This window comes from Pinus tabuliformis, chromosome 3_2 (genome assembly GCF_031772625.1).
Source record: "Pinus tabuliformis cultivar Carrire ecotype Pingquan chromosome 3_2, CPIR1, whole genome shotgun sequence".
NCBI lineage: Eukaryota > Viridiplantae > Streptophyta > Pinopsida > Pinales > Pinaceae > Pinus > Pinus tabuliformis.
Genome location: NC_142302.1, coordinates 407,451,306 through 407,468,524, shown reverse-complemented (window position 1 = coordinate 407,468,524; position 17,219 = coordinate 407,451,306). Strand labels below are relative to the sequence as shown.

General features: G+C 38.8%; 1 long non-coding RNA gene across 1 annotated transcript; it reads left to right on the top strand.

Moving 5' to 3' along the window:
- The first annotated feature begins 227 nt into the window (after window positions 1-227).
- On the top strand, window positions 228-641 carry LOC149181109 (uncharacterized). Its single transcript, XR_016257518.1, has 2 exons — window positions 228-391; window positions 525-641. It is a non-coding gene; the product is annotated as an uncharacterized LOC149181109 (long non-coding RNA).
- Window positions 642-17,219: the final 16,578 nt, after the last annotated feature.

Below are 17,219 nucleotides of genomic sequence, written 5' to 3'. Positions count from 1 at the left end.
AGGTTTTCTTATGGTCGAAACAACCCTCCCCCTGGCTGCAATCATGCTTCATTCATGCTTCTACGTGTTCGAAGGAGTTCTACTTCACCCAATCAAACCCCTCCCTCACAATTCGTTCTTTCCCTTATTTGAGCTTAACATACAGACAAATATTTCACAAAAAATCCTCACAGCTCTGGAAATTAGCATGTTTTTCGAACAAACTGGGGATATCACCGGCTTCGCGCTTGACGCTACATATGATTATTGCAGAGGCTTCAAGTCAAGCATTTTGTTCCACCGAAACTGACTTCTATCTGTGGCTAGAAGAAACCATCCTCTCATACAACAATCTAGGTATTCGAAATTTATTTACAAGTGTGGTAACGACAAGTGCTCACCAGAATTACAGGTAAAGGCTTTAGGGGTTTATGTATGTGAATGTTGGACAGTAGTTATTTCATAAAATTTCCTCATAGCTCTGGTAATTAACTTGTTTTTCGAAGAAACTGAGGATATGATAGAGTTCAGGCTTGTCCCTGCAGATGATTATTGCAAAGGCTTCCGGGCAAGCGTTTTGTTCCACATACACGCAGTTTTATCTGTGGCTATTCCAAATTCATTTGTAGGTCTGGTAATGACAAGCCCTTACCATAATTATAGGTAAACACATTTGGGGTTTCTATATGTGACTCCCAGAACTTTTGTTAATTTTCTTTTCCTAGAAATTATCGCCATACTAACCCTTCTAAGGGTTGATGTGGCCCTTGGACATGAAGAGCCAGAATTTGTATTTTTACAGGTAAAAATCATCCTTGGGACTCTCAGTCGGCCTTGGAACTCATTGCCAGCCTTGCAATTTATATGTTTCATCTCAATCATTCTTTTGTTTTTTCTTTACTTGTCACTAGTTTCAGCTATAAAGGATTCCTAGCCAAAGTTGGTTTCAACTTTCTTACCAGTTTTAAAATGTAGTATTTTGTAGAATTTGGCCATTTGTCCTAACCCTTTCCTAGGGGATTATTACACTAGTGAGTTACTTGGCCCTCAAACCCTCTTTGGTTTGGTTAAGATATCATAACGCCGAGTTGCTAAATGATTGCTAGCTATGTTTAGGCGTCTATGGATGGTATGTTCTCGAAGAATTTATGGGTTGTCCACAAACCCTCTCTAGTTTGGTTATGATACCATTTAGTTCAAGTTCTAGTTATTCAGCACCGTGACAGATGTATATCTAGATTTATTTACAATTCTTTTTTTTTCCATAATTTCTTTGTGAATAATTTGGAAAAGGAAATGGAGGGCAATTTTTTTCCCTATATTTCTTAGGTTTTAGGCAATTTTTGTTATGAATTGAGCGTAAACATTAATAAAATTTGTATGCATTGAGTGTAAATAATGGATGCTTTCATTGTATGCATTTTCTTTCTAAATAATTTGGAAAAAGAAATGTATGGATTTTTTTCCTTATATTAGTTAGCGTTTATGGGTTTTCAGATTTCGGATTTCAGTTATAAAAAAATCACTGGCCACATGGATGATTTCATTCTTTGGCCAAGCTAATTTTCTTTGGATTGTATGTCTCAAACAATTTAGGGGTTATTTTTTCAATGCTATTCTTTGTTCCACATATTTCCTAAAGAATGTTACTGAACTTTCAACCCATTTCTTCAAATGTGGTATATATATATATAATTTTATTTTTACGCGGGTGCATTGGGTTATGTGTCACCCTTGGAGATTGCAGTTGGTATACTCATGAACCAACCCCTATCTTGCTTCCCATTCACATTATTATTTGTTTTTTTATGTATTGTTTACAAGCAGTCTTTATTTACATTCCATAAAGAAATTGAAAAAGCAAAATTTTAAAAATATTCGAAGCATATTGTTTTTTACCAAGTCGAAATAAAACCTCAAACATCACAATAAAAACTTTAAATTAAAATTTTCAGCATGTTATCTTACTCTTTTTCATGACACAGGTCAACGCAACCTAGGCCTCCTCCCACATTTACCCAATTTCACCGGTCTACCAAGGTAAACATTAGAGGAGAGTTACTAAGACATTACTTGACCTCCAAGGTTCACTTATGGAAATGTGTCTAAAAACTGAACCTATCAACCACAAATTAACATCCTACAGGACATACACGACACTTAGAGGCCAAATAACCACTCCTAATGTCCAAATCTTGAGTTGGATAGCTATTTCGCAAATCTAGACTCTGATTCGTAGGCATAACACTGCATCCATGTGACTTTAGGCCTCCAATCATATGCATAAGCCTACATCCATGCGACTGCAGGCCAAATTTCTCAGTTCTAAGCTTGCAACCATGGAATCAGTGTCACATTTTCAATGCTTCTCTCCATACCACTGCCCAAAACTTAATGAGACTTTCGAGAATGATAAATAACATTAAACAAAACCATTAATTCAAAATTTGGTCACGAACTTGACCTAAACAGGCATAACCATGACAGTCCTTTCGTCAAACATATGGCGAACATGTAATCTACACGTCATGAATGCACATCTCAACATAGGGATATTATACTTATCTTAGAATCACCAAGAAGGTCTAATGCCCTCTCATAATATCTACAATAACATCTATTAGCTTAGGCATTCATTAATCATTCATCATCAAATCAAACATATGAGAGGAATAGCTAGAACCTATTATGAAACCATGCTTATAACCAATATATAACGAGAATAATAACCATGATAGAATAACCATCAAAGTCACTTAATAAAAAGTACATTTACTCATGAAATACATGAGGAAAATACCTCTTCTCACCTGACCATAGATTGGGTTGATCTAAATATTTCTTTTAGCTAATCACCCCGGTGCCATATTCCAAGCATGAACATGGGACTCAAGACCAAGTCTACTAGGGCTTCCCGGAGATCAAACCACCTCCAATATCAAGCTTTATCGAATCCCACCAAAATTGGTCAAGGGATTCCTAAGCCCAAACAAGGGTATAAACAACCAGGCTTTACTGCAATCCCGCCAAAACTAGTCAAGGGATTCCTAGGCCCAAAAGAAGAACATACACTACCAAGCTTTACCACAATGCCAAATATGGTCAAAGGATTCCTAGGCCCAAAATAAGTTTGGATGCCTCCATATTTCTTCATCGATATTTTGAGGAATTAGCTTGTATCCATCATTAGGCTTTACTGCAATCCCACCAAAACTGGTGAAGGGATTCCTAGGCCCTTGGGAATTTTCTTGAGACCACCTCACCCATTTCCAAAATCATCTAGCAATCGAAAGTTCAGTTGAATGAAAGAACCCCAACACACCATGGCTATCTGTAAATGGCAAGGCAAGACTAAAACCATTGTTACACCTTGCAAAGCACATGCCAATGTCAGCAAGAGAACCAAATACATGCATTCATGTACCATGCATGCATTGACCAATGAGAAAATCACAAAGGAAACCTATTACTTGCAAGTATTCCAACTGAAGTTGCTTGAACCAATTTTTCTTTGCTTGTTCCTTGCTTACCTTGTCCTTTCGTTGCCTTTCTTTTCTTTTGTTCCTCAATGTTATAGTGCTCCAAGAATGCTCTAAGTGTGCAAGAGTATGAGAGACTAAAGAGAGCTCCTAGCTAAAACTAATAAAAATTCTAACTTGAAAAATCCACGAACTGGTCGTCAGAAGCCTTTTTATCACCGAGTCCTCTATTTTCCTCATTTCCATTCATTTTTCCTCTCATGTAAATCTATGTCTTTTCACCTTTATTTTCTCCTATTTTCCATTATATCATAAATAAATCCCAATTAATGCATCTTTTAATTTTCAGTGCCTTTTCCAATTCCTTTGCCAATTCCCTTAGCCATAATAAACCGAAATGAACACCCACTAGGATTTTTTACCCAACATTCATCTTGGAATACATGTCCCATGACCTGGGTCTTATTTTTGGATTTATTACATGAAATTTTAACTCGATGTTGTGACAAGCCCATCCCCCTTCAGGGAACACCATCCTCATTGTTTTATGACAAGCAAATCGTTGAAAAAAAAAATACTACTCATGGAGATTTATAACAAAGTTAATTGTAGTATTTACAATAAACCTATTGAAAAGAAAAACCAATATTACAAACATAACAACATGACAACCATACCTCTTATTGGAGTTTTATAAAACATATTGTTACGAAATTTACAATAACAACCACATATAATTATGAGCATTTTCTTCAACAAGAAAATAATCATATTGTTCATGGAGCTTTATAAACCCAACTCCATACAATATTCACAATAAAATACACATATATACATATGCGCATTTTCTTTAACCAACAAAGAAAAGGATATGATTGCCATATCTGCAACAAGGGAATCCAAAGGCTCACACGTCCACCCTCAAAGTAGTACTAAGATTCACCTCCTTTCCAGGAAGTACAAAATCCACTGCTAAAGTCAAACCTACATCCAATGTCCAATGCCACAGTCCTTGCGTTACTTGTTCTCTCAGTGAATAGTTACGAACTCATTTTTCCAAGGCACACTCCTAATGTGATTCTGATTCCGTTTGGAAATGCTAATGACCAAAAGAAATTCATACACCAAACTTCCCTTGTTTGCTACACAGTCCATCAAGCAATCTGATCACCTGCTTCCATGCATTCACACACCTTCCAAGTTCTACTCGCATCCCTTTCTCTGCTACATAGTCCCTCTGGTGATCCATCCCTTGGAAAGGTTTCCTAGCATCGGAAGGTCCAAAAGCCAAGGCATATCTCTACCTTAAAGCCATCATACCAGTGTTATCATGCTCATGGAAATCAATGGACATTATTGGACACCAATTTCCCACAATGGCCCTGCTACTGAAGGTATTTACCAGCATATTATTGTGTGTTCCAATTCTCTTTGTTGCTACTGCTAATTCTTTGAGTCAGTTTCAACCACCCCAAATCAGGCATTCACCTTTTTTCTTGTATTGAGCACATAATTGCTATTAAACTAAAAAGGAATTGAAATAAATTCCAATCATACCTCATTGATGGCCCATTAATAAAGTACAAAACATAGCATATGTACACAACATAGCATGCATGACATGCACACAATACCACATGTACACAACACAACATGTATGACATGCACAGAATACCACATGTAAAATAGTACCACATGTACAAGATGCACACAATACCACCTGTACACATCATCACCTGCACAACATGTACACATCACCACATATACATGACACCACCTGCACAATGTGTACACAGCATCACATGTACACAACACCACCTACACAATGTGTACACAAAATCACCTGCACAACATGTACACAACTCCAGTCTCAATCAATGTTTGGGAAAGTGCAAGTAGTATGGTTTTAGTATCAATCAGTCTTTGAGAAATTTCAAGTGGTATGGTTTCAGATTTGCAGATTATAGGTTGATGGATTGGCTCCAACTATTTAATAGAATTTTTTACCTTCCTACAATTTCATTCTTACCATGATAAATGTCGTGATAAATTCATTTCTTTAGACATCATTTCATCTAACCGTTTCCATTGCTAAACCATAAAGTTTATGAGCTTTTTGTAAATATATCTGAGTTATTTTTAAAAGGCTTTTATTTTAAATAGAATTCAATTTTATAAAATATATATATTATAAAATTATTTATTTAAAATATTAAAGCTTAGATTAAAAATAACTAAAACCCAATATCTAAAATACAGAAACTGTTGTCGCTCTGAGAGATAGCCTTGGATTGCTTACAAGACCAGTGCTTGGGTACATCTAAATCAGTGTGCCTCAAATGATTCTCGAGCAAGAGGAGACACCACCCATATTCTATACATAGATATCAGAGAGTTGGTTCGTTCATTCAAAGATACAAGCCATATGTTTCAACATTTATACACACACATAGTTCCCATAAATATAAAAGAAATAATGAAGGCCAAGCACTTCAAAGACTTGTAGTTTAATCAACTTTATAAGATATATGAGAGGAGACAAAGAAAAGGGAAACTTAGGATATAGAGCTCAGAGTACCAAGAATTCTATATATAAAATATAGAGCCTAAAACCATAAGATTTACTATAGCTATCTCAGTGATAAGAAGATGTAATGGACAAAGAAGAAATGAATGATATGCTTCACGCAATATAGTTTTGGAAATACATAGGCATATTCATTATCAATTCAACGCAGATGAATCTGTAGACAAGTATGAAATATCAGAGTATCTATTATTGCATGAATTCAAAGAGGAAAACATACAAGATGAATGAAATAGAGTAACATATTGTAATACATCAAAGGAGGAATCACCACTATTCCTATAATATTCTGCAAGATCTTTGTGACTAAGTGATACATATTTCACAAAAATACCTAACTTTCTTTTAGATTTCAGAATCCATTTTCAGTGCTACGACCCCCTATTTATAAGAAGAGGGGGTGCTTTCAATCATGTTTTCATACATAAAATCCTGGGCCGAGGTTTCAGCTATCAAGACAACTTTCTCTCTCGGCCAAGGGAGGTTATGTATCCAAAAAACATTAAGAACAATAATAGTGGCCTCACAGAGGAAGGCACATCACAAAATCGTGGAACATGTGAGACATTAATGCAAAGTCCTAGCACCCCATCCATGTAATCACTTATGTTTCATGGTTGCATTTAATTCATGGCATATGCTCCTACACTGCTATGCTAACTCTCATCATTCCGTCTTTAAGACCTTCAGCACCAACCTTTAGAATGGGTTACGAAGATCCATTTCTAGGGGGTGCCCATACTTGGTTTTAAATGCTCCCTCTCTTGATTCACTATTGTAGCTGCCTCCGGGACTGACTCTGTCACTTTGGCCTTAAATTTTCTACTGAATCCCTCTGCACTTTGATCTACCTGGTCTCAAAGGCTTGATCTCCTATATCTTCCTCTACAGCTTCTTTCGATGCCGACCTCGTCGATTTCTTCCATGAAAATCTTCTGAGCACAGTCGACGCCCTATTCCGACCTAGGGGTGTGTTCTCAGTTTAATGATAGAATTCTCAAGGGGTACGAGATCTCATCTCTTCATACAAGCGAAAGGGAACAGGATTATGCCTCTGGGATGGGTGAAAGGGAACCTTTGGATTCCCCCCTTAGCCTCTCTTTATTATAGCCCCTTTATTGAAATTCCTTATATGACTGAGGCTAGAACCAAAGGCCAATGTGTTTGGTGCCAAAGTTCTTAATAATTGCACGAGGGGCCTTTTTCTTTATATTACAGAAGTCCCTCATCGATCAATTTCCCAGACCCGAACTCTTTCTAAATCACAGCTCATAACTTATCACATTCGGGAGAGGAGTCCCGCATATCGCAATTGCATTGCATCATTGTCTTAATCCTTTACCCCTTAATTGCTGCGATCACCGATCTGCAGGGTGACATCATTACTACCATGTGTCGCTTTGTGAGTGGTGACATGTGGCACCTAGAAATGGCCCCATAGGACCCCTGAAAACTCCAAAAATGAGTGACATGTGTCCACCCGCCATGTCAACATCTGTACTGCCACATCATTGCTGACGTCAGCTACCATGCAAGCCTTGAGAACCAATCATGTGTTGCCACATGGCCCCCATGGAGGAGAGAGAAAAAGGGCTTCACAACCCTATTTTTTCATGCTATTCCTTTCGTATTTGGTTTTCTCAGCCCCTGGCAATGTTACAGAAAAATCACAAATCAACCCCCGCAAGGTCATTGAAGTTTTAGATTATGGGACTACTATGATGCAGGATGTGGGATTGTGCCACGTGGAGGAGAGAGGAGGGGAGTTCCCACCCTCGAAGGTGCGACAATATATCACAAATCCCCCCCCTCACATCTTTTGGAGTATGCCTTAATTGATGAACAGCTAGATCTGCGGGATGCTAGTTGCGATAACAGCAGTCAGGACAACCATATGTCAATATCCTTAGCTCTGTGCCCCAAGGATCCAGTCGATGGTTGATTGTGATAAATGCTCCACTCGGACCCGCCGACTGTCGATATGTGATATTGGTGACTGGCGAATCGATGTTTATCATTCTGTCAGTTCTCCATACTTGTGTGAACACTGATATGCGATATGCAATGAGCCTCCTGGGTCTTGATTGCGATTTTTTCTCCATACTTAGCCATTTTCCTCAATCAATTGGGCCTTTTAGGGACGATCTTCTATAGGCTCTAACTTTTGCCCAGGAACCCTTTTTTGGACTTCTATAAACCTCCGGAAAGATTTTTCTGAGGATTATGCAATGGAGAGGATCTCATCAAGCTATGATAACTTTTGTGGCTTAGGAAATGGCTTGAACTTTATTTTTCTCATGAATCCTGGACCACTGATCATTTGCAAAGCAGTGAGTGAGCAATACATGACAACATTGTCTCCATCTGCGGACAATGCCTTGCTAGTGAGGTGTTGAGAACCTGCACACTGCGAACTACTCCTTTGCACATGGAGTCACTTCTCAATCAAAAGATAAGTTTCACAGAAGCATAATTTTTTACAATAAAAGAAAATTCAAATGACAATTGCAGTAAACACACTGGATATTTACAATGAGTGTAAGACATCTAATTCTTAATTTTGAAAATAGAACTTGAGGAACTAGCCATTCATTGGTAGTTCCAACAATTCACCATCCAGGTTTTCAAGTAGAAATGTGTTGTTCCATGTCTCTTTTGCAATCTTGAAGGGGCCAAACCAAAGTGGACCAAATTTTCCATTTTTTCCTTTGTCCTCCCATTAGAAATCCTACCTGAGAACTAAATATCTTAGCTGAAGACATCTGTCCTTAGCCTTCTGTCAAATAAAGATTTCATTTTTTATTGATAATTGGACAGTTTAGCCTCCACCTTCTCTCTGTTATCATAAAGCTCAACCAAATGATTAATCTTGCTTGTTAAGGGACTTGACTCCTCTTCAACTTCTTTTAACGACTTTGCTACTGGCATTTCTAGTTGAATTGGGAAGACAACAACTTTGCCATACACTAACTCAAAAGGTGATTTCACAGTGGATCATTTAGGTGTTACTCAGTTGTCCCATAGAGCAAACTTCAGTTGGGAATCCTAGTTGCTTTGGTTTTTAGTGATAGACTTCTTCAGCACCCTCACCACATCTTTGTTTGATGACTCAACCAAATCATTACCTTGAGGGTAGTATGTAGTGGAGTGTCAAATAATGATATTATATTTATGGTAGAAGTTTTTGAACTTGGCATATTTGAATACCTGAGATTTATCAGTGATGATTTTTAAAGGACAACGAAAGCGAGACAGTATGTTCACCTCCATCAAATTTATCACCAATGAGTCTATAGTATTTCTAGCTAGGATGGCCTCTACCCACTTGGTAAAATAGTCAATGGTTGTCAATATCCATTTGTGTAGTATTTCTACCTAGGATGGCCTCTACCCACATGGTAAAATAGTTTGTGGCTGTCAATATCCATTTGTGCTAGCCACTGGATGGTGGGTTGATCTCCCCTATGAAGTCCAGTCCCCACTGTCTAAAAGGTTCCTCCACATGCACAAGAATCAGGGGGAGAGGAGAAAAATTTTGTCTTTCAGCAAACACCTAGCATTTCTGGCACCTCCTGTCTTTGTTATAGATATCCTAGAACAACCTAGGCTAGTAAAATCTAGCCTTGAGGACTTTGTGTGCCGTGGTCTTCCAGCTGTAATGTCCTCCACAGACTCCTTCACAAAATTCCCCAATCACCTTATGGGTCTCTCCTTCAACCAAACATAGCAACAATACCCCCACAGGGTCCTTCCAGTAGAGTAGGCCATTGGATATGATATATTTCTGGGCTTGCAACCTCAGGGTTCAATATTTGGAGGCATATAGCACCAACAGGCACCTCAAGAATAAGAGGTAATGAATGATATTCTTGTACCATGGTCATCCCTCGTACTTGGCATAGATTTTCGACTAAGATGTTTTAATACTTCTCTGGTGATCCTCTGGTCTGTCTTCCTCTCTGCTCAGGTTTATCCCTAGTGCTTGAAAATTGGATTCAGACAAAACCTTGGCCTTTAATGAGATTAGTAGGCTTTATTTCCATCTTGTATTCTTGTATTTATGCTATCCACCTGCCCCTCTTTCCCTCGCTGTCTCCTTTCACCAGGATGTCCTTGACTGTTGTTGTTGGGACAAACTCTTTGATCTTCGATTGCAACACTCCAATATATTATATCTTAGTTCAGCGTCACTTAGTACTTGGCTGAAGAAGGCGATGGGCTGCTCATGACCCATTTTATTTTTCTGTAGCAGCATTGTGGAAATGGTATGTGGAAATGAAAGATAAAAGATGTAGAATGGCGTTGCATATTCAGCACTGGCCAACATTGGGGCTCCAGCCAAAGCTTCTTTGATTCTGCTAAAGGAATCACGGGGGATGAGGCTCCACTTGACTTCGTTTCCCTTCTTGAGCATGTCTGTAATATCTTTGAAAATCTCTGTGTAGTTGGGTATAAATCGCCTCAAGAAATTTATTCTCCCCAAGAAGGCTTGGACTTCTTTCTTATTCATGCGTAAAGGAATGTGGTTAATGACTTCAACCCATTTAGGATCAATCTTCACACCCTCCTGCGATACTACATGTCCTGGCAGCTTCCCCTCACTTAGGGTGAATTGGGATTTCTTAGGATTCAAGGAGAGACCATATCTCTTGCAAATCTCAAAGATGATTTCTATGTGGAGGATGTGTTCCTCCTCAGTCTTGGAAAAGATTTTGATGTCATCCAAGTAAACCACCATGAATTTCTCTCGCTCCCCCATGAAAACTATGTCCATGGATCTCTGAAATGTGGCCCCTGGAATTATCGACCTAAAAGGCATGCGAGCATACATAAATGTTTCCCATGGGGGGGTGAAAGCGGTCTTTTCCTAATCCTCGGGATGAAGAATCACTTGATTATATCAAAAGAACCCATCTAGCATAGACATTCTGGCTAAACCAACCGCCTTCTGCAATATATTATCCATCTTGGGCAGTGAGTAGTTGTCTTTCAATGATGCCCTATTTAGGTTCCGAAAGTCTACATAGCCTTATCTCTCTGTTCTTCTTACGAAATGGGACCAAATTTGCTACCCACTTAGAGTATCTTAAAGGTACTATAATCTTTTCCTGTAGCATCTTCCTTATCTCGCTTTTGATGGAGGGGAGTAAGAGTGGATTTATTTTTCTGAGTTTCTGCTTCCAAGGTTTCAGTTTGCTCTTCAAAGGAATCTTATGTTGTATGATGTTAGTATCAAACATTTGAAAATCATCATAATACCAAGAAAAACAATTTTTGTAGGATTTGAAAATATCTAAATACCTTTGTTTATAATGCAAGGGGATTCCTTTTCATAGCTTGATCATCTGAGGCTCCTCCTATGATCCAATGTTGCAATATTGTACTTGATCATCCATCTCAAGAGCTATTTGTTTGGCGTCTATGTTTTCTTTATTAAAAGGCCTTTCTAGTGGGACTTGTCCACGAGGGATAGTGTTCCCTTTCAGTTGAAAAATTTTGTGCCCAACCACTCCATCTTTCCATGAAGCGGCTTCTTGATCTGCTTCTTCTTCTTCTTGATCGATGGTGGAGTTATAAAACTCCCCAATGACCTCTATGAATCATTTCACTTGTTCATCATCTTCGAACACTTTCCAATGCTTAATGTTATCAGGTACGGAGGGTTTGTACCTAAATTCCACCTCATATCTAAGGAGAGGATTTTGAGGGGGCTTGAAAGTACTTGTAGCTACAGTAAGAGAGTTAGCCATCCTTTTTTCTTGCCTGGGTAGAAACTAGATGTTGAAGGCCAGGAAGAAATTATCAATTAAGTCCCACACTTTCTTTCGGTACGTCCTCAGTCTGGGGTGTTTGGCTTGGCATTGGTTCCTGATTTTCCTTACAACTAGCTTAGAGTCTCTATAAATTGTTAGACATTCAATATTCATATTTTTTATAGTTTGTAACCCAAGGAGGAGTGCTTCATACTCCTCCACGTTTTTGGTTACTTAGAACTCCATCTTGAATGAGAGGGGTATCAGGCGGCCTTCAGGCGATGCCAACAATACTTCGGCCCCATTTCCCTCTTTTGAATTAGCTCCATGAAAATATAATTTCCATACTTTTCTTTCACTTGTATGTTGATGTTCTGATGGCAATGTTAGGTGGAATAATGTTTCTTTTGTGATACCCTCATCTTCTTCTAGAAATAAGCAGGAGAAGTCACTTTCTTTTCCATAGACTGGGGAGTTCTTTGAGCCTTTAGTTGAGGTCACAGTTTTTACAAACCTAGATTCTCTATATAGTCTCCTTTGTTCTCCTCGAAAAATGGGAATGGTGGCATAAGTTAGATCCAACTTAATAGATCCCCCTACCTTGAACCCCAAGACCTAGATAGCAACATACTATAACAAGGGGGTACCTCTTCCACTACTATGTCCATTACCACAATTTTCATAGGGATCTGAGCCAGGTTCACCTACAGATCCTTTATCATTCCCAAACATTTGACTCTCTTGGATTCAAAGGAGTATAGGTCCTTGTAGGGCCTAGTGATCTGCAAGCAAGTTGTTCAATTACTTCCAAGGGCATGAGGTTGTGGGATGCTTTGGAGTCCAACATGAAATTATGTAAAAGAAGATCATGAATTCCCATAGTTACATAGAAAGGTGCAGTAGAAGGGTCAAGTTCTTCCACATGCAACCCAAAGACCACCATTGGCCTCTCTTCTTAGAGATTTAGAGAATCTTGGGTGGGTGATGAGACTGATGGAAGCATGAATTGAGATACCTGAGCTTTATAGGTAGGCTACTTCAAAAGCTCAATCAGTGGAACATAAATCTTTACCTTTTCAAGCTCCCTTTGAAGGTTGAATGTAGATTGGGTCTTCTCTATACCTCCTGGCTTAGCTTCTCCTTCACTACCACCAGTGTTTTTCTACAAGAAAGGTGCTTACTTTGTTGTGTGCTCCCCTTAGCCATTTCTTTCCTTATTCAAGGGAACTTTTGTCCTAGTTGGATCAGAATTCAGATTGCCTTCCCCTTTGTCTAGTACTAGAGGAGTAACTTGGGGAGTCATTTCCTCCCGTTTCTCTGGTTCTCTTGACCTCTTCCTTGAAGATCTTAGATTATATATAAGTTGTCGTTGTGCGAACATGAACTCTACAAACTGTTTGCAATAATAATCGATATCCTTCTTATCTGTTGCTTCTCCATCATGACTGACCTCTTGCTGAACCACATTATCCTCTTCTTCTTCAGAGAAAGCAGAATATAGGTTTCCCTACATCTCCTGTGTATCTGACCATTTCTCATCGAGGTCATCTTCTAAATATAAAGGATGAGGGATTTGATCCTGTTGTTCCTTTCTTTCCCTTGGTAGTATCTGTAATGGATGCCTTCTATATTTTGGGTTATATCCTCGATTGTTGCCTTGAGCATTCTATTTGGAGGGACTCTTGTTCTGAATTTCGAGCTTTCCAACCTTATGTGACAAACTCCTGATGAGTTTATCCAGCTCCTCCAACTTCTGCTTTGGTGATTCTCTGGTTTGACCAAAGGAGGAAGCTTCGTCTTTACCTCTTGTATTCTTGATGGTTTCCCGCTTTCCACTTGACTTCCCTGTGGAGGCAAAAATTGCTTCTACTTCCAGAGCATCGACCTGGAGTTGATCTAAGGTAGGAGATTTCCGTTGTCTTAAAGTGAAACCAAAGTCAGATTCAAATGCTCCCAAGTAAACAACCCAAGTAGCAGCTAGAGGAGGTTTTATCTCGACTGGGAATTTTTTAGACTGCTTATTCAATCCCTTATTAAAATATGAGATATTCTCCTTTGGATTCTTCCTAGTGGCATTGAACTTTATGAGGAGGTACTCATGATCTCTCTTCTCACCCCATTTTGTGTGAAAGAGGTTTCAAGTTCATCCCAAGTAGTTATGGAAGGATCAAGGAGGGTTTTGAACCATTTTCTAGCTTCTCCATCAAGGGACTATACAAAAAGTATCAGGACCACATCCAGTTATTCTACATTCAGGTTCTTAGCAAAAGCACAGAAGGCCTGGATGTGTTTTTGAGTAGAATTATCATCTTCCCCATTGAACCTAGGAAAAATTTTCAAGTAGTCCTAGGGCATGGCACTCAGGGGCTGAGGTAAATCGAGAGGTGCATACTTATTTAGCAAGAAGCCTAGAAGAGCCTATATGGTCCAAACCTTCTATGCCATCCTATGTTAGTACTTTCCCCAGCACTATACATGATGCTTCGACATGTACATGAAACTCCTTCTTCTTGTCCGGGAAGACTAGGATCGGCGTGGTAACCATATTTTCTTTTAATATATCCAAGCTTTTCTTACACTCATCGTTCCAGCAGAATGTGACATCCTTCTTCAACAATTTTTCCATCGGCGTGGTGATCTAGGCATAGATTTTGATAAACTTTATGTAATATCCCGTATGTCCCATAGTAACACGTAGCTATTTCACACTCCTTGGTGCTTCCAAGTTCAATATCACCATGATATTCGTGGGGTCTACCATCAGTCCTTGTCTACAAACCACATGCCCCAATAGGTTCCCAAAAGGAACGCAAAATAGACACTTCTTGAGATTGAGCACAATCTAGTATCTTCGACAAGTATCCAACATCAAGCATAAGCTTGCTGCATGGTGCTTAACCAATCCAAGTACAGTCCAGTCATCAAAAGATAGCTCCCAGAACTTACTAATAAATTCCTTGAATGTTGCAACAACCACGCGCGAAAATATTGCAGGCGCATTCTTCAATCCAAACGGCATTACAGTGTATTGAAAACAACCCCACTCAGTCATGAAGGTTGTCTTGCTCCTATCCTCCGGCGTGATTTTGATTTTGTGATGTCGAGAGAACGCATCAGTGAAGGAATATTATTCCTGGCCGTCTACATTATCCAACACCTCATCTATGAACAGAATCGGGAAAGGATCATGCACACAAGCATCATTCAGTTTTCTCATATCCATGCATATCCTTATCTCATCCTTTTGCTTCTTCTCTTGCACCACCATTGGGCTTACCCAATCAGATTCTTTCACAGGCTCAATGATGCCTGTCGCTAATATCTTTTTCAGCTCTAAGCGAACCTTCTCCTTGTATTTCGGATTGAGGCAGTAAGGCCTATTCTTAACTGGCTTTGCGTCTAGCTTTAACGTGATCTTCATCACTCCTAGGTCTTCGATTATTCCTTTCAGATCCGTAAACTTGGTAGTGAATAAGTCCTGGTATTCGCAGAGAAATTCAATGATGTTATCCACCATCGCGCCGTCCCAGTAGTCTCCAATCTTTGCGAATTTGGGTTCGGCCTCTGTACCAATGTTCATTTGTTTTGTTTTCACCGACACGGTTATATCAGGCTTCTCAATTTGCGGTCCTTGAACCTCGCAGTGTCCTTCTGTTTCTGGAATGTTAATCTTCCACGAATCCTTGTCCTCTACTTCAACAGTTATATTATAACATTCGAGCGCGTGACTCAGCTGAGTAGCCCATTCAGGCTGAATTAGGTCTAAAGGATCCTACGGTATCCTAATGATGGTTTCTTTCACCTCTTGTAGCACTTCATCAATTGATGCGAGAGAATTCGGCTCAGAAATATCATTTTATTTTAGTAGACATAGGGGATCTTGTGTTTTAAGGAAGTTGGTTTCCTATGCATCAAATTAATGTCATTTTAATGTTTTTGAGTGATTTTATGAGAATAGGATCTAATTAAGTATTGAGAGGCATATTGTAAATGTTCTCGAATGAAGGGGAACATGAGAGAATTAGGATAGTTGAGAGTTCATAGGGATTGATAGATTGGAAATTAATTGTAGAATTAAATTAGGAATTAGTTCATAATTTCTGGGATTGAGAGGATTCTTAAGATTTAGTTGAACTTATTAAGGATCTGAACCAGAATTGGTTCATAGAACCTTTTGTATAAATGTAGGCCTAAAAGGGAATAGGAAGAGTTAGTTAGTTAGAGTGTGAATTAGATTTCATAGATTAGATAGAGCTTGATTGTAAGCCTACAGGGAAACAGAGGCCACTAATATTGGAAATCAAGCTCGAGAGAAGAACCTGTGTAAATACTTGTTTATGAATATAGAAATTCAATTTCAACCTTGTGTAGAGTACATATGTAACTAGATTGTAATTCTTTATAAACGAAGTGTTGTTGCATAAGATATGTGTGTACAAACGAAATCGAGAAAGACCAAGCGCAAAGATAAATGTGTTTTTAACGCAATTCCACCAATAAGCGAATGGAGGAGAGTTTCAATCGAGATTGGGGTTGATTGACTAGCATAGCGGAAACTGTTGGATCATCTAGATCAATGGATAATAACATTGAACAAGGAATGGTGTAGAAAATATCGTAGCCGTCCGATGGAAAGAGATCCACGTTCATCACATGGTGAAGATGCATGGGCGTTAATCAAAATGGAGAGGCGGTTTTCATATGCGGGGAGCTGTTTCTCACGCGGCCTCAAAACCATAAGCGATAATTAAAAAATGGACCCGAGAAAGTTATGAACTGTGACTAAATCTAGTTGAAGTCCAGATAGATCACAGCCGTCCGTTGAGTGTTTGATAGGACGGATATCGCATGAAAACAAGCGCAAACCTTAATTCAAAAAACGGACGCGATGAGGGTTTATAAAAAAATGTTAAAACCTTGTTGAGTTCTGATAATCGTGACCGTTCATTCGGTGACTAATCGGACGGTAATCGTGCGGAAAAGTGCATGCAGCTTAACATTTCGGGCGGACCCGATGAGTTATTCAAAGAAATTTAACTTCTTTCAGTTCTAACGAAAATGGATTAAAGTTGGAGATCGCATAATAGACATTGATCTCAAGAAGTGAAATCGATGGTGGAGGTTGAACGCGATAAAGCAAGCATTGATATATGTGCAAAGTGTTGAAGAATGGCGGAAAGGTAAGGTTAAGTGTTGTTTATGTGTATTTCTATTATATGAGGGTTATAATAGAAATAAAGCGGGATTAATGAATTTGGGTTAAGTTGAGTTTAACCAAAATCTGAAAGGTTATGGTATGGTTAAGATGAGTGGGTAATGAAATCAACCGGGGGTTTAAGTTATAAGGTTTAAGAGAGAACCGAATATATTTACGCTTAAAGAATTAAACTTTGATAAAGTGGGTTTTCATCAAAAGTTGTA